This window comes from Cupressus sempervirens, chromosome 4 (genome assembly GCF_028749045.1).
Source record: "Cupressus sempervirens isolate cs-2001-9-10 chromosome 4, ASM2874904v1, whole genome shotgun sequence".
Classification (NCBI taxonomy): Eukaryota; Viridiplantae; Streptophyta; class Pinopsida; order Cupressales; family Cupressaceae; genus Cupressus; species Cupressus sempervirens.
The window spans coordinates 666,243,553-666,266,702 of NC_143121.1; the positions used below are offsets into that span (position 1 = coordinate 666,243,553).

The following is a 23,150-nucleotide window of genomic DNA, read 5'->3' on the forward strand; positions in this document are numbered from 1 at the left end:
TGCGAGTTCCTTTTGTAGACATCACTCTTAGCCTAGAAACCATCCAAGTCTTTGGTGAAGATGATTGGGTAAGTTTTGATAGGCTCCCCTCTAACATAAATCATATTGTAATTTTAAGACAAGGGGATTAATAAGTCCTCGCTAGTATTTTGTAGAATAATATCCAGGTCCCTAAGAAAAACTTTAGTGAAAAGTTCTCAACAGAGGTTTGCAATGAGGTCATGGTCTACATAGAAGTGGTGGGCTATAGCAATGAACATTGAAATAATGTCCAAGTTAGACCTAAATCTATTGGGGCTATTAATAAATTGAGTCCCAAGATATCGAAGAATGGCCCTCTAGATGAATCTATTCTGAACATTAACAAACTGCATAATCTTCTCAATTGTCAAAGGCTTGTCAAAGGCCATAAGATGAGAAAAGAAGGAGAGCTTAATTGGAGTATCCATGGGAAGATGTAAGGCTAGAATAAAATTGTCTTCCCCATTAAATAAGGAAGAGAATTTTTGCCACCCCGTTGGGGCATAGATGTATTAAAGGCTTTCGCATTGGGTAGAGAAAGACTTGTGTGAAAAAACTTGCTTGAATAATGCATTAAATGAGAAGAGACAAAATAAGGTACACAAATTAAGAAAGTGTCGTGTGGGAAAGGGTACTACATAAGTAACATATTAAAAGGATTAAAGAATTAATAATTAGGCACATAAAAATTTTAAAAGAAAAAAGGAGAAAATTAAGGCAAAAAAAATGAGGGAAAAGGATGGTTTCATTTTTACCATCAGCCCCCTCATTGGCAAGTTTGTCTACCAATCCATTGTCTACATAATAGATATGATTAATGGTAAGGTTTTTAATTTTGGAATCCAAGTAAAGGGCCTTAATTAATAGAGAATTTAACCATCAATTGGGTATAGATTTTCTTCTGAAGGTATTTACCACAATTGCATAATCTCCTTCAATATCCACATGATTGAGATTCAATTTTTTGCAAAGCCATAGTCCTTCAATAAGGGCTTTAAGTTTCGCTTCATTATTGGTGGCCTTACCAATTGGTTTCATACATTTAGCCAAAAATATCCCCATTATAATTTTAAATACAACAATTGATCCTAGATGTACCTAGATTGTCTCTAGAAGCCTCATCAAAGTTGAGTTTGACCTAATTAGTAGCAAGAGGTATCCATCTACATTGAGCCCTAGTCTTTTTACTTTCATATTTCCCTTTACCATAAAAGGCTAGAATTTTTAGGTCAAGCCATGAGATTCTCATTTTATTGTCCCAAATTTTCATAGATTTTGAAGTTCCATTGGGGTTAGGAATTTTATAATTAAGGGTTTCAATGATGAGAGTCTCAATTTTGAGAGTGAGATGTTACCAAGACATACTAGAATTTTTGAAAATATTCCTATTACATTCCTTCCATAATTCCCAAATAATTATGGAAGGGGAAATGGTCTGTAAACCATATTATATACTTTTAGAGTGCAACCTTGGTCATGAGAGCATAAGAGACAGGACTGAGTTAGGTAAAGCCATCTTGACATTCAAATTTCCACAGAGCCAATACCATACTTTTGAAGCATATAGAACAGTAAGAAGGAGATGGTCCATATTTTCCTCCAAGGAGTAACAAAGAAGATACAAGGGCTTTCAAAACCAATCCTTCTTATTCTATCTGTTGTAACAATTTGTTTTTGAAGAGCAAGCCACAAAAAAGCCACTTCTTTTGGGAGACATAAGGCATCCCAACACAAAGAGTATAGAAATTCCAACTTGGGATGGAATTTGAGAGAGGAAATATAGTTATAACCATCCTTGGTGTCATATTCATTGATCTTGGATCCATCCCATATGAGTGAATCTTCAAGTCCTGAGAAGGTAATATTCCTCTCCTTCAGGATTTGATTGAGATCTTCTTCCTCAACTTTGGGTATTTGGAAGATGGAAAAATATTTCCATTTCCACCCAAAGGGGGAATCATTATCTGATTCAACATACTTATTAAGGAATGAACCTAGACTATCTTCTAGAATAGATCTAGAGGAGTAGAAATTCAAGAGCTTGTTTCTCAGGAATCAATCCAAAATCTCACTTGATCACCTTTTCCAATTTTCCATGTTACCTTATTAAAGATGATTGACCTACAAGATAGTATAAAGTTCCATAGGTTAGAGCCTATTGGAGGATTCTTGGTTTTGAGTATACTTAAAGGGTCATTAGGTATAAAAATTATATTGAAGATGTCCTTTCTCATTTTAGATTGGGACTTATGATCTCATTTTGTAGATCAATTTAGCCCCCAAATCCATAGCTTGGTATTTCATGTTTTTAATGCCAAAGCCTCCTTCCTGTTTAGGTCTAGATACCTTGTCCCATGCTAGGAAAGAAATTTTATTTTTATCTTCAGAACTTTGCCATAAGTAATCCTTCATAATCTTATTGAGGTGATCTTTATTCTAAGATGGGAGCTCAAGAATCAAAAGTTGATATACAGGGATATTGGAGAGGACATATTTGAGCAAATTAATTTTTCCAACTAGTAATAGGCATTTACCTGTCCAAGTCTGAATTCTTGACTTGATCTTACAAGTTAGGGCATCCTAACTCAAAGCTTGTTTCTTCCCCTAGTCTAGAAAAACCCATAAATGGGTCAGTGCAAGAAGTTGGGTCTCACTTTTGGCCAAAAAGTGGAGGTGTTTTTCTCATTTTTAGATTTTCTTGTCAAATGATGGTAGAATTTGAGACACTTATAGTTTGAATATTAGAAAATTTTAGTAATATAAATTGTAGTGCTTAGAGTCTACTTTTTGAATATGTAATTAATTTGAATACTTATATAACAAATTTTTTGTTTTGTATGGATCTTTAAAAACCACATTTTCAAAATGCATGTTTCAAGACCATACCATGCTCGTGTATGGACACCATAATTTGACACAACTAAATGATTTTTTGTGAATCCTATTAAAAGAAGTTACCCAACACACCAAATATTGATGAGAATAATTTTTCTTAATTTTTTAATTATTTTTTAAAATTATTTTTAATTGACAATTAAGCTAATTTCTAAAACTTCTTGTGTATGGGCACCATAATTTAATCAAAATTAACTTTTTCAAAAAAAGTTCCAACTTCAAAAGAATTGTGTGCATATTGATGACATGTAAATTAATTTAAGAAATGTGAAAAATTAAAAAAGTTATTAAAGTTTTAGTGAATCTCACTATTTTATATTTAAGTGACACTTTTGATTAATAAATTTAATGAAAAAATAGATAATGAACTCATAAAACTATAAAATTTACATTTTTGAAATCAAAATAGTAATATCTATAATGGATTTTTGTTTTGTCAAAAAAATTGATGAGGAAGACCCTATAAAAATTATGGCAGTGCCTGAAATTGTCAAATAATTTTCTTAGTCAAAATTTGATAGATAAAGGCATAGGCTTGGTCCCACCAAGCCTATATCATGCCTTTCCCTAAGGAAAAACTTGATACCAAAGTGAAATTCCCTCCCATGGCTTTAGAATCGAAAGCCTAATTCTTAATTCAAAAATGGGGTGCCTGATTCTAATTTAGTCATTGTAAGAATCAGGCACCCAATATTTTTAAGTATTGGGTATGCCATTTTAAAATCATGTACCCAAGTATTTAAAAATTGGGCACCTGATTTGTAGATACATGTTGAGTCCCAAAATCTGACCCACAAAGCACTAAATAATCATTGCAATCATTGTTTGATAGTCTTGAGATGCAATAACAAATTTATGTCATATTCTTCTACTTTCTTGTCATCTTCCACATTTTGCAAGCTCTGTTTGATTTGAATTCAAAGCTGGTGCAAACATGGGATCAAAAAAACAAAGAAAGAAGAAGAAAATGAAATTTCTAACAAATGAGCAGATTGCAACAAACAAAGAGATGGAAGCACAACGTCAATGAGAGGGAGAAGATAAAGAATTAGAGAGTTGAGAAATGTTTGGTCTTCAATTTCAAATTATTTTTTAGAAGAGAAGGACATTGTGGATACGACAATGGATGAAGAGATTGAAGAAGAGAACCCAATACAATGATATTTAGGTGCACATTCTAATCAAACATTGAATATAGGTGTGTCTCCAAACCCTCAATTTTATTCTTATGATGAAATAGGTGATTTTGTAGAAGTAGTTTATGATTTAAATGATTTAGGTTTTCTTCATGAGAATAGATTGTCAAATGATCATGTACAACAAACTCCAATAGAAATGCAAGCCATAAAAGAAATACTAACAAAAAATGAAAATGAGATTCAAATTCCAAATAATATTGAAAATAATAATTATATGAATGTATACATTGAAACACCAGGTAATGAAGAAACGTGTTTGAATGATACTAAAGTGCATGAACACAAATTTTATTTTTATAAGGATGTGCTAGATAATCTTCATGGATTGGCTTTGTGGTGACAAATTATGACACATGCTAATAGGTTAATAGATACTTTTTTATAATAAGAAATTTGGGTTTCAATGTTAGTTGATGTTGCAACTAATTAAAATATCTTTAATGTGAAAAGTGATGAAAAGGTTAGGAATGTATGCAAAAACCAAGAATAAAAATGAGTCTTTAAAACAAGTTGTATCCATTGTTGCTAGTGCCTTTAATTTTATCAAACATAGAAGTCGCTCTAAAGATAAGAATGCAACATGACGAGCAATAACATCATGTTTAGTTAACAAATCAACTTCTGACAAAAGATTGATTATTAACATAAGTGGATCTTAATGTGGGCTGTAAAACTTTAGAAAGAGTTGTAAAGATAAAGGTTAACTTTGAATGTGATCTAGCAAATAGTTTTTGGACTTCTAGTGGTAGACTCCCTGTAACGCCCAGCTTGGGAACCCAAGAGAATTAAACCTAACATGTTACAATGTTTACTGAACTATTTTTTTTTTAAGTTTAAACAACATCAAGATAACATTAATACGGAAGCAATAAGAACATACACATCAAATACACATTTGCAATTACAGATATAGTTTCAATTCCTCAAGAGTTCCTTTATGTTGAGTCACATTTAATAATTTTAAATTAATTAGTTTAAGTTCCAAGTACAATGTCTCAAGATCATAAAGAAATAACAGATACATAATCACATAAGAAAATGCATAAGTATATCTAACACAATGAAAGTACATCCAATAAATAACATCCACTACACATGTCATAGGGTATGTGAAAATAGATACAATAAATCAAGATACATGATAACGTATATACATCATCTGAAAAGAAGTCTCTGAGATATGAAATAAGAAGGATAAAGGTACATTTTCTACAACGAACATCCAACAGCTGACAATGTGAAGGGGAACCCAAATGGTAAGAAGAGAATACCTCTCGACCACGTGGTTACCTAGTCAGGCTTCCACTCCCATCATGTAGGGAAGATAATGAATGATCCACATACGGCTATCAAACATAAAACACTCCTAGGCAAGGTACCCCTACTAGCCAAAACTACCTCAAAGGTAACACATGCTACTCAAGAAGATAAAATAATCGAAAGAAAGAACACTCAATCCAATACCGACACCACATAACCAAACATCATACACAAACCAAGTATAAACCAAATACCAAGATCATAAGATAAAGTCAACGAAAGATAATCATCTCAAGTCAAAAGCCACATGTCAAAAGTACATCATCCATGAATCACCAATCATCCTCAATGAAAGTAATAACTACAATAAACATATCCAACAATAAATACACCACTAGAGGTACACATAATCTACAAAGATCTACAAAGGAGACTCAGGCTACGTACTAGGGAGTGTCATCACATGGCTGCTTGAGTTACCCTAGACCGATCTCTTAATAGACCCCGGACCCTCAAGCTTTGAGTTACCCTAGACTAGTTACTCTGAACCCCGGACCCTCAACATCACACATATGGAAACCAGAAAGCCCTCTCAAGAAGACGAGGCACTCATCCCATTCCCATCCTTAGTCTATACAAGCACTCAAGGTATGGGTAGATCAAAAATCTCTAACTTATCTTTTTAGTGTGTTTTCCCCCCCAAAAGTTTTAATTACTAGATTATCACTTATTACATAACTTGCATTAGGTTACCCTAGCACTGACCACTTTGGGTCCCAGACCCCTATGCAAGCCACTCCCAAGTCACGTACCTAGACAACCTCTCCTAAGCACATAAATCACAGTTGTGTCCCATACCACAACATCCATAAAGATCAAACTCGGTTCCTTAATAGGCAACCTGAAAATAAGATGGTTCTCCCGTCCAAGTACACATAATTTCTCCACAAGATAAACCTCATAAATATAATATCCAATATGAATCACAAAACACATCACAACATCTAGTCCCATAAATAGTATACAAGAAATCTCACAAAACCTCTGGTGTACATCCTAGACTGGTCAACACCTACTCGACTCCAAAATCCAAATGCATAGATATTACAAACAAACAATACAGTTCATAGTTGGGTTTGATTTGAAAAGACATAATACCGTTAAAAATAATGTTTTCAATTTGCATTTCAATGAACGTTTAAGTGTATAAGATTCTTAGTTTATTAAGGTCGTTTGCTATCGATAATTTAAATAAGTTCAATACTTGATTCAAATATCTTTCTTTTATTAATTATCCTTAGTTAAAAAGATTTTAACTAATTTAATTAATACATATATATATATTAAACAAAACCGTTCTAATATTATTTAATTATTTATTAACTAAATAATACTAATGACAATACTTATTAATTAATTATAAAAATAAATAAATTTTAATAACGTTTATTAATCAAATTCATTAATTAAAATTTTGTTAAATTTAATATAATTATAAAAGAAATTTATTAATAATTATATTAAATACCAAATAAAATCGATTAATAAATTTTTTTATTAAAATCTTTAAAAACTTTTTAAAATATAAACTTTTATAACCTATATGCATAATTAAAGGCCCGCCGGCCTGTTACCTGCGGCAGCAGGGTACCCTGCTGCGCGTAGCAGCAGAAGCCTTTCTATAATATTTTTTTTTTTTATTATTTAAAATAAAACTTTTAGAATTTGTTTGCAATTATTAATAAATTCATATTTATTTTATTTAAAATAAACTTCTAAATATATTTCCAATTATATATAAATCTAGTTTCCATTTTATTTAAAATATCTGTAATAATATTTTAAATAAATAAATATTCTTTTTTTTTTCTTTTACTTTATTTTATTAAAATTTATGATATTTATTTTAAACAAACTCCACAATTATATAATTATATATGTGTGTGTGTGTGTGTGTGTGTGTGTGTGTGTGTGTGTGTGTGTGTGTGTGTGTGTGTGTGTGTGTCACATTATTAATCTGATAGGAAAACTAAGTTTAATTATTCAAATTTATAATTCAAAATTTTCTTTTTATTTCAAACCCTTTCTTAGATTAATATCGTTCTTAAAGTCTATTAGAAAAAGGACAACATTTATCTTCTAAATCTCAAACCCGATTTCAAAATCCAATAGATTATTGTATTTGCTGGATTTCTTATTAAATCTTATTCTTATTAAAAATACAACCCTCTAAAGTAAACTCATCAATGTATCCATCTAAGTCCATGTACAGATATTTCTCAATCAAGAACAAATATTTGCATACCAGGAAAACAACACATGCAAAAGACATGGAGCAAACAGAAGTTTGAAAAGCGAAAACTACTATACAATTAAATCATAAGATCCTACCTAGATCTGATGCTAACCTCTGACAACTAAATGCAAATTCCTACCACAAGCAAAATCTTTCAAGCCACGTAAAATTCTTTTCTTTCCAAACCCTTCGAATTGCTCTCCATAAACCTGTGTGTGCCTTGAAAACCTGTGTCTGAAAACTTGTGTGTGTAATAATGACCCCCAAAACCCTCTAATATAGAATCTAATTACCTTTTAGGGTTTATGTGACCAAAACTCTAAAATTACAATTATTTAATTTAATTAATTCATCATGGACAATTGATTTTCTTTTTAAATTAAAATATTCTTTTATTATTCCTTTCATGCACGTTAAGTGAATCATTAAATTACTTTATTTAACTTTCCACTTGTCTTCACTTTTAAGTTAATTTGATAACCTTTTAAAATCTCATGCACACTTTCTTAGAATATCTTTATTAAGTTCACATATTTTATCTTTTAATTAATTTCTTATATTTTAAACTCATTCATGCGAACCTAAATCTTTTTCATAAATTAATATCTTTTCACTTTTTAATTTATTTTTGAACGTTTTAATTTGATAAATATTTATTAACTTATATAACAATAATATTTAGCATTTATTTAAAATGAACTCTAAATATATTATTATTAAATTAAATAAATATTATCATGTTCTAAATTTATTCTTAAAACTTTTATCTTCAAATTCAATTCTTTATATTTAATTAAGTTCTCAATTAATTAAATATAATTGAATATTCAAAATGTCATAATAATTTTCATTAAATTAAATTATTAATTTAATCTTTTAATTAGACTTAATTAACAAAAAATTCATCAAAGCCTCACAAAACAACATACGCACAAAAATATTCACGAGTTTTGAAAAGGGTAGACAGTCTGTTACGAGTCCTCCTTGCAGGACAAGTATTTTAGGCTTATGGCTAGGATTGGACCTGATCATTATCTTCCCATTCTCACCATTTGAGTATTTGTAATAAGACACACTCATCCTGGCAATTCAGGGAAGTCGATGCCCGATACTTGCATCCTGCATAAAAGACGAGCATGTACATGTATATAATATATCCAAACTAAACAGGCAATGGCGGGGAGTGGTTCATCGTGTAGATCCCAACTAGCAGGTGACTACAACTCCCTCCCTTAGCCACATCAAACATGTCAGACAGAAAGATAAAATAAACACACACACCATACACATGCAAGTATGGGGTAAGTATCATAAAAATCACAAGTCTAACATCAAATTTGTACATATAATAATGCATCTCTATCAATACAACATAATCATCACTAAAGAAATCATGTTAACATTGTTACAAAAGAAACCACATTTACTAATTAGGAATCATTAAAATATCATTAACAACACATGAATGAATTCAACTAAGCAATAATAACCGATATATTTGTAATTCAAGACATGAAATAATATCATAATATTGTAAATCCAGTATCTCTAAAACTAATCAATGCATAAAATCAGCCTAAGGAATTTGACAATGATAACAGAAATGCGATCTAGGGGCAGGCACTACATCCACCCCCCCTAGAATTAGGCTTACTCCTAGAAGCCCATTACAAAGAAACATGAATCAACACAAAACTAAGGTCCACGATCGAGGCAATTGGTCGCTCTATGACCATATTGTCCACAAAAGTAGCAATCTCCACTAAAGCCTCCCTGAGCTCCAGGTGCACACGACTGATCAGAACTACCAACACTAGCATCCTCGCTGAGAGCCTGAGGAACTCGATCCAACCTGTTGCACATACTATGCTTCCAGTTGCGATAGTTCCCTGACTGTGAACCACCACTGTTACCATGAAAGAAATTTTTTTCCTGGCTTCTCCTGATTACCTTTAGAGAAGTTAGGAGAATTTCTAGAACTTCCAGCCCCCTGAGACTGGTTATCCCTCAATGCTCCTAAATAAAGTGCCCCTCTAGCCTGGACACCTGGTAGGCCACCTTGGCTCGAAGTCACACTCATCTCAACCAAAGTAGCTCACAATATAGCATCCTTAAGGGTTTTAGGTTGGAAAACCTTAACACCCCCAATGATGTTAGCATTAAGTCCTCTAATGAAATGTTGGACCATCAATGGTTAACTATCACTAACCCCTACATAAGACATAAGCTCGAAGAACTTACACTCATACTCCACCACAGCCTTGGTACCCTGTCTCAAATCATGAAACTCATCTACCCTCTAAAGTTGCCACTGCTCTGATAGAAATTTCTCATGGAAGTGTTTGTGGAACAACTCCCATGTGACAGTCTGCATATTTATCCCAAGTTTCTTCTCCTCTATATTCCACCAATTTACTGCAAAGAGCTCTAAGTGGGTGATGGCATATCTTGCTTTGACATTGGAGTCAAAGTCTTGCATGGAAAAACATCTATCTAGAGCAATCAACCAATTCTCAGCATCATATCCAGTACCTTCTCCATTGAAAGGTTTGATCTTGACCCGTAATAGGTCCTTCATCTGGATGGACTGGCTAGATCGCCTTATGCTCTCTAGGCTCCTCCCTCTAGGACTCATGGACCTATCTCTATCTCCATGCTCTAAATGATAAGCTCTATCCTGTAATGGTAGGTGTGCTAGGATCTCCTTCACCAAGTCTCTAGTGACCGGTCCTTCTGTCTCAGCATGATGCTTAACACTATCATCCTCTCTAGCCTCTTCCTAGACAGGGTCCCCTGAATGGACCAAGGAAGGAATACGGTGACTAACTCTCCCACGACTTCTACCATGACCTGAGCTATGACCCCTAGCAATGGATCTAGAACCAGAAGTCATCTCTCCTACAACACCCAAACAAACCAACGACATCTAAGAATCCATCATAACCATAGGGTCATAACATACTGACATAAAGCAATAATCTAGAAAGTCTTATAAGTTTTCTAGTTCCATGTTCAAAATCTGTCTCATTTCAGAGTTTGTTGTTCAATAGTTTGGTTTCAAGTTTGATGTCAATATAAGTTTTTCGTTTAAATAAGTTGCAAGTTTACTAATTTCTCAAGTGATGGCGCACATTATGCCCAGATTCCCAATGTTGAAACTCAGGCTCTGATACCATATGTAACGCCCTGCTCAGGAACCCAAGAGAATTAAACCTAACATGTTACAATGTTTACTGAACTATTTTTTTTTTTAAGTTTAAACAACATCAAGATAACATTAATGCGGAAGCAATAAGAACATAAACATCAAATACACATTTGCAATTACAGATATAGTTTCAATTCCTCAAGAGTTCCTTTACATTGAGTCACATTTAATAATTTTAAATTAATTAGTTTAAGTTCCAAGTACAATGTCTCAAGATCATAAAGAAATAACAGATACATAATCGCATAAGCAAATGCATAAGTATATCTAACACAATGAAAGTACATCCAATAAATAAAATCCACTACACATGTCACAGGGTATGTGAAAATAAATACAATAAATCAAGATACATGATAACGTATATACATCATCTGAAAAGAAGTCTCTGAGATATGAAATAAGAAGGATAAAGGTACATTTCCTGCAAAGAACATCCAACAGCTGACAATGTGAAGGGGAACCCAAATGGTAAGAAGACACTACCTCCTGACCACGTGGTTACCTAGTCAGGCTTCCACTTCCACCGTGCAGGGAAGATAATGAACAATCCACATACGGCTATCAAACATAAAACACTCCTAGGCAAGGTACCCCTACTAGCCAAAACTACCTCAAAGGTAACACATGCTACTCAAGAAGATAAAATAATCGAAAGAAAGAACACTCAATCCAATACCGACACCACATAACCAAACATCATACACGAACCAAGTATAAACCAAATACCAAGATCATAAGATAAAGTCAACGAAAGATAATCATCTCAATTCAAAAGCCACATGTCAAAAGTACATCATCCATGAATCACCAATCATCCTCAATGAAAGTAATAACTACAATAAACACATCCAACAATAAATACACCACCAGAGGTACACATAATCTACAAAGATCTACAGAGGAGACTCGGGCTACATACTAGGGAGTGTCATCACATGGTTGCTTGAGTTACCCTGGACCGATCTCTTAATAGACCTCGGAACCTCAAGCGTTAAGTTACCCTAGACTGGTTACTCTGAACCCCGGACCCTCAACATCACACATATGGAAACCAGAAAGCCCTCTCAAGAAGACGAGGCACTCATCCCATTCCCATCCTTAGTCTATACAAGCACTCAAGGTATGGGTAGATCAAAAATCTCTAACTTACTTTTTAGTGTGTTTTCCCCCCCAAAAGTTTTAATTACTAGATTATCACTTATTACATAACTTGCATTAGGTTACCCTGGCACTGACCACTTTAGGTCCCGAACCCCTATGCAAGCCACTCCCAAGTCACATACCTAGACAACCTCTCCTAAGCACATAAATCATAGTTGTGTCCCATACCACAACATCCATAAAGATCAAACTCGGTTCCTTAATAGGTAACCTGAAAATAAGATGGTTCTCCCATCCAAGTACACATAATTTCTCCACAAGATAAACCTCATAAATATAATATCCAATATGAATCACAAAACACATCACAACATCTAGTCCCATAAATAGTATACAAGAAATCTCACAAAACCTCTGGTGTACATCCTAGACTGGTCAACACCTACTCGACTCCAAAATCTGAATGCATAGATATTACAAACAAACAATGCAGTTCATAGTTGGGTTTGATTTGAAAAGATATAATAGAGTTAAAAATAACGTTTTCAATTTGCATTTCAATGAACGTTTAAGTGTATAAGATTCTCAGTTTATTAAGGTCGTTTGCTATCGATAATTTAAATAAGTTCAATACTTGATTCAAATATCTTTCTTTTATTAATTATCCTTAGTTAAAAAGATTTTAACTAATTTAATTAATACATATATATATTTTAAACAAAATCGTTCTAATATTATTTAATTATTTATTAACTAAATAATACTAATGACAATACTTATTAATTAATTATAAAAATAAATAAATTTTAATAACGTTTATTAATCAAATTCATTAATTAAAATTTTGTTAAATTTAATATAATTATAAAAGAAATTTATTAATAATTATATTAAATACCAAATAAAATTGATTAATAATTCTTTTTATTAAAATCTTTAAAAACTTTTTAAAATATAAATTTTTATAACCTATATGCATAATTAAAGGCCCGTCGGCCTGTTACCTGCAGCAGCAAGGTACCCTGCTGCGCGCAACAGCAGTACAACTGCTGCCTACGGCAGCAGAGGTACCGGCTGTTGCGGCTCATTAAAGCCGGCAGCAGGTACGCGGGGGGAGGTAATATCCCCACCCTTTGTATAATATTTTTTTATTTTTTTATTTAAAATAAAACTTTTAGAATTTGTTTACAATTATTAATAAATTCATATTTATTTTATTTAAAATAAACTTCTAAATATATTTCCAATTATATATAAATCTAGTTTCCATTTTATTTAAAATATCTGTAATAATATTTTAAATAAATAAATATTCTTTTTTTTTCTTTTACTTTTTTTTATTAAAATTTATGATATTTATTTTAAACAAACTCCACAATTATATAATTAATTAAAAATTATATATATATATATATATATATATATATATATATATATATATATATATATATATATATATATATATATATATATATACATATATATATATACATACATGTATATATATATATACATATATGTATATATACATATATGTATATATACATATATGTATATATGTATATATGTATATATATATGTATACATATATGTATATATATATATGTATGATATATATATATGTATATATATATATGTATATACATATATATATATATATGTATGTATCATATTATTAATCTGATAGGAAAACTAGGTTTGATTATTCGAATTTATAATTCAAAATTTTCTTTTTATTTCAAACCCTTTCTCAGATTAATATCGTTCTTAAAGTCTATTAGAAAAAGGACAACATTTATCTTCTAAATCTCAAACCCGATTTCAAAATCCAATAGATTATTGTATTTGTTGGATTTCTTATTAAATCTTATTCTTACTAAAAATACAACCCTCTCAAGTAAACTCAGCGATGTATCCATCTAAGTCCATGTACAGATATTTCTCAATCAAGAACAAATATTTGCATACCAGGAAAACAACACATGCAAAAGACACGGAGCAGACAAAAGCTTGAAAAGTGAAAACTACTATACAATTAAATCATAAGATCCTACCTGGATCTGATGCTAACCTCTGACAACTAAATGCAAATTCCTACCGCAAGCAAAATCTTTCAAGTCGTGCGTAAAATTCTTTTCTTTCCAAACCCTTCGAATTGCTCTCCATAAACTTGTGTGTGCCCCGAAAACCTGTGTTTGAAAACTTGTGTGTGTAATAATGACCCCCAAAACCCTCTAATATAGAATCTAATTACCTTTTAGGGTTTCTGTGACCACAACTCTAAAATTACAATTATTTAATTTAATTAATTCATCATGCATAATTGATTTTCTTTTTAAATTAAAATATTCTTTTATTATTCCTTTCATGCACGTTAAGTGAATCATTAAATTACTTTATTTAACTTTCCACTTGTCTTCACTTTTAAGTTAATTTAATAAACTTTTAAAATCTCATGCACACTTTCTTAGAATATCTTTATTAAGTTCACATATTTTATCTTTTAATTAATTTCTTATATTTTAAACTCATTCATGCGAACTTAAATCTTTCATAAATTAATATCTTTTCACTTTTTAATTTATTTTTGAACATTTTAATTTGATAAATATTTATTAACTTATATAACAATAATATTTAGCATTTATTTAAAAATGAACTCTAAATATATTATTATTAAATTAAATAAATATTATCATGTTCTAAATTTATTCTTAAAACTTTTATCTTCAAATTCAATTCTTTATATTTAATTAATTTCTCAATTAATTAAATATAATTGAATATTCAAAATGTCATAATAATTTTCATTAAATTAAATCATTAATTTAATCTTTTAATTAGACTTAATTAACAGAAAATTCATCAAAGCCTCACAAAACAACATACGCACAAAAATACTCACGGGTTTTAAAAAGGGTAGACAGTCTGTTACGAGTCCTCCTTGCAGGACAAGTATTTTAGGCTTATGGCTAGGATTGGACCTGATCAATATCTTCCCATTCTCACCATTTGAGTATTTGTAATAAGGCACGCTCATCCTGGCAATTCAGGGAAGTCGATGCTCGGTACCTGCATCCTGCATAAAAGATGAGCATGTACATGTATATAATATATCCAAACTAAACAGACAATGGCAAGGAGTGGTTCATTGTGTAGATCCCAACTAGCAGGTGACTACGACTCCCTCCCTTAGCCACATCAAACACGTCAGACAGAAAGATAAAATAAACACGCACACCATACACGTGCAAGTATGGGGTAAGAATCGTAAAAATCACAAGTCTAACATCAAATTCGTACATATAATAATGCATCTCTATCAATAAAACATAATCATCACTAAAGACATCATGTTAACATTGTTACAAAAGAAACCACATTTACTAATTAGGAATCATTAAAATATCATTAACAACACATGAATGAATTCAACTAAGCAATAATAACCGATATATTTGTAATTCAAGACATGAAATAATATCATAATATTGTAAATCTAGTATCTCTAAAACTAATCAATGCATAAAATCATCCTAAGGAATTTGACCATGATAACAGAAATGTGATCTAGGGGCAGGCACTACACTCCCAAGATCTAATATGAAACTTACTAGTGAATTCAAAAGTTTGGTTAAATTTCTTTGGCATGATAACATATGAGTATCACCTAATTCAAGAGATGTTCTTAAATTGAGAGTTGGCTCAAAAATATGTGATCGACATCCTAAACACCTTTTGGACATGACTCAAACTGAACTATTCAAAAAAAAATTAGATGATAAGGTGTTAACTAACCATTAGTCAAAGATCTTTTAAAAAGTGTGAACCATGGTGTGTAAGGATTAACAAAGAAAGAGTCATATGTTGTTGTAAAATTCATGTTCAATCTTGTTACCATTATGATGTATTTGGATCTATATGTAGTACTATACACAGTAAAGAAATGTTGAAGGAATGTGGTATTAAAATACCACCTCAAACTATAAAGGATTTAATATCAAATTTTTTTTGTAAGCCACCTGATGACCAATATTTTCTTTTCAATGTATGTATTTTTGGTACATGTGATATGTGTGGCAATCTTTCTTTCTTAGATGAATGTTTGCATGAAAATTATTTGACTACCTTTTGATAACAATTAATTGATGTATAAAGATTTAAAACTCTTGAATATTCATTGAAGGATGGGAATATTGGAAGAAGGTGTGATGTAGTTATAGATAAAGTTAATTGTCATGCATTTATGGATGAGTTTAAAACTATGATCATACCAAAATATGTTGAACACTCTCAATATGCTAGATGGCTTCATGGACAATTTTGCATATGTAAGAATAATTTTCTAATTGGTACTATACTTTCAGTCATTGACTTTGTAGAGAGCTACACACTTGCACCCCAAGATGAGGTAGAAGCACAATATTACAATTCAGTGCAAGTAGCAATTTTTTTCATATAGTCTATAAGGATGCACCTAATAGTACAGAAGAGGGTCAAAAAATATTGAGAGAGTACCATTTCTATATGAGTGATAATAAACTTCATTTATTTGAGTTTTTCCAATATCGCTTCAAGGTATTTAATGATAATTTAAGAGAGAGGTCCAAATTCACATGACACAATATCTAATATGGTCAAATAATTATATTGGACAATTCAAGAATGCTAGAATTTTATATTGGATGAGTACCTGACACATAGGAAAAGTAATATCCAACATATGTGGAGTTTTTTTGAGGTTGGACATGGTAAAGGAGAACATGATGGTGCTAGTGCATACATGAATAGAGCCCTTTGCAGAGAGCAATTAAAATTTGAGGAAAAAGCCAAATTCAAAAATGCACATAACATTGTGGAATGGTATAACAAATATTTATAGATAGGATCAAGTTAGAACTCTACAATCAAACATTTCTTCTACCTAGTTGAAGAGAAGAATATCCTTTCAAGATATGATTGTGATACAATTAGTGGGTCAACTAAATGGAATTCATTTAGGACTTCAGATTCTAACACTTGGACTATATGGACTAGGGAGCTTGCTTGTTTTTGTTAGTTTTATCTTGCAGGTGAATGGGAAGAATATGAGAATACATAATGGGTTGAAGATTGGCAACAAAAATTATTAGCACCTATTGACACACATATTGAAGATGATATAGTAAATGAAGGCCCAAAGGTTACATTTGCAATATCAAATGACTATGGTCGTATTTCAGACCTCATACAACCTAGTATACATAATTTAATTTAATTTTGTTGTGATCATACTTCAATTTATATTATTATTTATGTACATTTCATTAATATAATTCAAGTACATGTCATTGACATATTATTTATTTATGCGCACATGTCATTATTTATGTACTTTATCTTTTCTTGTAGGATATGTTTATGTTGTTATTGCACCTGATAATAATGATGAACAAATTGAGTATTGGCTAGCTAGATGTGTGGAATCTAAGAAAAAATTGATATGTCATCAAGTAAATGATTATGGTTTTGAGTATCCAATTGGATCTGTCATTGTAGCTAGCACTTGGATCTGTACATACCTAACAAGAAGAAATGGTTTACCAACATTTGAAGACTACCAATCAAAAAATAAGATTTTACACTAGATTTTAGTTTGATTGTCACAACAAATATAAAATCAAAAAGATACAAAGGGAGACCTACCAATAAGGTATTATGGACAATTTTAATGGAATACCATGAGACAATCATAGATGCATTGCAAAAGAGAGTGGATGCAGATGGTATAGTTGGATGGCTACAAAATACACACATGTAAGTTTTTACTTTATTGTGCTCTTTTTATATATGTACTTATTTAATTTAAATGTATGTATGCGATTTCAATAGAAAATTAGAGAACTTATATACCTCTTATTCATGTCTCAAGTACAAATTATGCAAATTTAAAATATTTTAGGTGGATCCAACATCAACATCTTGTGAAATTACACATAATGAGTGTACACTAAACATATTTACATAATACAGATAAGTCTTGTAAATTTATGCCTTTACTAACATTTCAATTTGTGTATTTTTTTAAAATTTTGCAAGACCTCATTTGAAGAAATGTGTTCAACCAATTTTTTATTTCATTCGAAACATGTTGTAAAAATTCATAAACACGAATTCACTTCTCTTTATGTCGTTCATATTGTGTTACATCTATACAAATTCACTTGTTTCAAATATATGACTTCACCTCTTTTTTTTGAATATATGAGTTTAGTTGTGTAAAATATAGTAGTTCAATTCTATTTGAAAGTTATTGGTGTGCACTTGATATTAAATTCTTTGTATATTTGTAATGACCTCCAATATTTTTCCATTAATTTTACATCCAAACATGTTTAAATTAATGTTCCTATTTTTAATTAAAATTATTGTTCATACCATATACTAACAAAATGTGGCATAACATGAATAAAACATGTCACAATAAATAAAATGGGTCACACTTACAACATGATAACATAAGAAGATACCATACACTAGCATGATAACAAGTCGTAAAAAGATATTCTGATATGTGATAACATGATCTATGAAGTCAAAAAGAAAAATATAATACAATTAATTGTCCTAATACAAAGTGTATAATAATAAACAAAATGTGTCATAAAAACACAATGTAAAGGTTCCAAAAGACCTATTATATCTGATCTACAATCTTGTTTACTCCACGTGAAGAGGACTCAAATGGATCATCCTATGTAACATGACGTTGTCTCATCATGTGGGGCATCATGTGTCATGTCCTAACAAGAAAATATGTACATGCTTAATTGAAATGGGTTTCAAAATATAGTTTGCAAATAAAATAAAATATTTAGTACTTATTTAAAATTATACCATGTGAGATAGGTGTCCCTCTGTAACAAGAGGAGGTGCACTATCATAGCTACCAAATGTGGTAGTGGTCAAGTCCTGTAATAGAAGACATAAAAATATGATAAAGATCATAATGAACTATGTATAAATAACAATATTGACCTCAAAGGATTATGTATGTACCTCCATTTGGCTTAGTCCTATACTCCCACCAAGACTCATGGTGACATCACCCTAAAATCATGTATACATAAGCCTTGAGTCAAAATTATATATACATGAATTAAAAATTATGTAAATTAAAAAGTACATAAATTAAACTACAATTTTTTGAAATAAAAGCATATATATCATACTTGAGTACTATCCATTGTCATAGATGAGGCTAGATATTTCTACCATGATGATCACATACTCCAGTGGCCTACAATTACAAAACACAATGATGGATCAAAGTTGTAGATATAAGTTAGTAAGCATACATATGTAACAAAATAATCTTGAAAATATACATACAATACATATTTGAGGCTGACCCTCACTAACAAAAGCATCGACATGTCAAAAATGGTCAAAAGATAAAGGACTAAAAAAAAAAACTATATTGAGGCCTAGATGGAATAGTATGATCCATCCCTTGTTTGTAAAATGAACATACATTATTATACATGAATCAAATTTGAAGATAATTTAATAACAATATGTACATAAAAATAGTAAAAAGTATTTTTCTTGAAAAGTTCATACCATAGATATTTGAGGTTATGCATCACTAGTGGATAGATCAAGACCTATAGAAGCATCTAACTTTGTAATTGATGATAATCCCTACAAAATCAGACAAAAATAATATAGGAGTGCATGTTATTAAATTTGAGTTCCAATTTACATTATTTAAAGTGTAATTCAAAGTGCATACCATATGAGGGATGCCAACATTTGATGGTCTCGAAGAAAGACTATATTGTCTTCTAGGAGGAATAGTACCATCCATGCATTGTTAATTAAAAATCATCATACATTAATGTGGTTAATACAATTATACATATGTAGAAAGTAAATAATAATGTCCTTTATAAATTTTAATTAAATTTTTACCTGCTACTCCTAACTATCTCCCTCCCCACAAAGAAGGTCAATAAATGACAACACATCAACATCATCATTGGCACCTCCATTAGAAGCATAAGCCTCATCATCAAAATCACCACCCTCAGTATTGTGGGTATCTTATGTTGTATATGCATTGTTTTGGGGGATCTGCATATATCCCCACAACTGGTACAAATGTGTCCAAGAAGAAGAATATCCCTCATATGCATCCACTATTTATTAAATTACTTGAAATGGCACACAATGAACTAAGAGCATATGACACCTCTTAATGATGGAGAGGCATTGGAACAACTAGTACAAGAAGAGGAACAAGAGGCTAAGGACGTCAGTGATTCCTCATATTATCACTAAGATTTTCCCCAGGCCTATCCTAAGGCATCCCTCCACCAACCCCCTGAAATGGTTTTATATCAAAATAATTGGGTTTTAAACCCAATTCAAACTTTACCCATAATTTCCTAAGAAAGTACATGGGCACCTCATGATTAGTGTGTGGTGGATGGTCAAATACTATCCACCATTACTGCCAAAAATGCTCTGATATGAGGGTGTGTGTGCACCATCTAATAGAGATACGAAGTTTCTTGTAACTTATATCTTCACCCATCTTTGGGTTTGTTGAGATAATGGGTGTTGCACACATTGCATAATATTGTTATTTTATTATTTTATTTTATTATGTAATGTTGTACCTAGATGTACGTGCAACATGTAAAGATTCCCATGGAATATTCTTGATGAGTTGTATTGTAACATTGTGAAAATATTTCATGTAATTATTTAATATTGGGGAAAAGAATTAAATGCCCAATATTAAATGTGGGGTCAGTGGGTTAGGTAGCACATGATTTTAGCACATGGTTTATGTAATACCATTTAGTGGTTTTGTGGGACTTGCTACTATATAAGCTGCCACAAGGGTAGTTGTTATAGAGAGAGAGAGAGTGACAAGGAGAAGACAAAAGGCAAGAGTCGAGCGGGACAAGGCTTGACAGGTTAGCCAAGGGAGCATTTGTGAAGGTTGGAAGCATGGCATGGGATGTGTGGATTCATGCTTGTTCACATAGTTTGCTCGGTTGTGGCTATGGCCATGAAGGCTTCCATGGTTGTATGACAATGGTATTTTTTGCTGAATAATACATGGTGATGGATGCTTTTGGAGGCTGGGTTTTTCCCTCAATGAGGGTTTCCTAGGGTATATCTTGTGTCACAATTTTGTGGGTATGTTGTCTATTCTCTTGCATGTGGATTTTAATTCTGTGTTTATTTCAAATTTATTATGGGTTATGTGGAAACAGGTATATTCTTTGTTGCCAAGTTTCCTTACAAGTGGTATCAGAGCTATAGTTTTATTATTGTAACCCTAGATTGAATCCATGGGAATGCATGAGAGGATAAAAGAAAATGGCAAGATATATGAATGATTTATTGCAGATCTAAGGGTTTTTGGGTTTGCTATTATGATGGGATGTTAAAAGATTTGGGCATGTGAAATTGTTGGACAAAAAGATTTTTTCGGATGTTTCATTTAAATGAGGGTTTTGGGGGGTAGCTTGCAAAAATGACCTCCTAAGTAAAAACAGACCTCACCATTGGATCCGGGTCGACATTTCCATAAAATTTGATATATAATATGCCCTAGTTTGGCCATGTTTAGAGGAAATGAAAGAGTTTTTTTGGTTTCAGCCCATGATGGCCATCAAATTTAATCCCGTCGGAATTTTCGTCACTGAAAAAAAAAATGAAAAATCGTACTAAAAATGGTAAAAAGACTGTCTTAGTAAAATGGCCATAACTTTCTTTCAGAATATTGGATTTCAGAGTTCTTATAGGCGTTGGAAAGCTAATTCAGAGCACTACAAGATGGTGTAGGTTTGGTTCTATGATTTTAAAATTTTGTCAGGTTTTAAGAGCCTTAAAGTCAGATGTTGTTTATTTTGAGCACGAATTGGGGCATAACTTGGGCATACAAAGTCGGATTTTGGACTTCGAGTAGTCAACGGAAAGCTCTTGGAGAGCTCTAAACATTGGTTTAGATTTGGTGTAGGTTTGGCATGATTTATTTGTTGATATATTGATCTGAACAGTTTATAGATATATTTTGACTATGGTAACATTGTGAGTTTATGGCATTGGAGATTTAAGTTTTGATGTCATTGTATACTCAAGTTTGGTCTCATGATGATATGGTTATCATTGTTTGGTTTGGATATGCATGATGACTTGTTGGGTCTACAAGTAGTGCAGTGTTGTAAGCGGTCTATACTTACAGGTTGTATTTATAGCTTGGTTATGGGTTGTCTTTGCCCATTGATCTTTCATTATTGATGCATATTCAGATTGGTGGCTTGGATTTGGATTGTCTATGCCCTAAGTCACATGATTTTATCTTCATGTAGAAGGGATGAGATGTTGTTACCAGGTACAGTCATGGTAGAAGATTGTGGTTGACTATGCTGACAGGTTGGACATATTGAGAGACAGATGCTCGATTCATGGATGTGATCATGGTGTCATAAATTTTGGCATGACATGATTGGTTATACAGGTACATCCTTGATGTTCATTAGCTTGGATTTTCTGATTTGGTTATGGTGGTATATCATCTTGGTTGAGGATCATGGTTATTTGGTTTCTTTTAAGGAGCTCATGATGTGCACTTTGAGTTCTTTGATGGTTTGATGCCTTGGTTGATTCTCATGGTTAGAGGATGGTTTTTTCATCATGATTTCATGGATAGCTTGGATACATGGTTTAGTGGGAGCTTGTGACAGTGATGGGGTGACAGTGCAGGATTAGTTCCTAGTTTGGTTTATATCTTCTTGGTTTGGAGAGGATGGATTTTATGATGCCATAGGTGACTTGGTACCATAGTTGAGTGGGAGTTGTTGGCATTGATATATTTATTGAGTGTTTGCAGATGTTGGAGGTTTGTCTTAGATCCTATTGCTGCAGAAGCATCTTTGACATTTGCATGGTGCACTTGTTATCTTCATGGTGTTTGAAGATGGTTAGATCTTGAGGACTCATGGAGTTCTTGGTTATCTTCATGGTATGTGGAGATGGTTCTTCCTAGTATGTGGAGATGGTTTTTCTTCATGGTGTGTGGAGATTGTTGCATCTTGAGGACTCACAGGGTTCTTGGCAAAGGTGTGGTTTATATTTTTATTTGGCATGTTATCCTTAGTATGAGGAT

General features: G+C 31.8%; 1 pseudogene; it reads left to right on the plus strand.

The window, feature by feature from the left end:
* The window catches only part of LOC149563019 (uncharacterized), a 91,512-nt pseudogene that overhangs the window by 7,055 nt on the left and 61,307 nt on the right, over positions 1-23,150 (plus strand).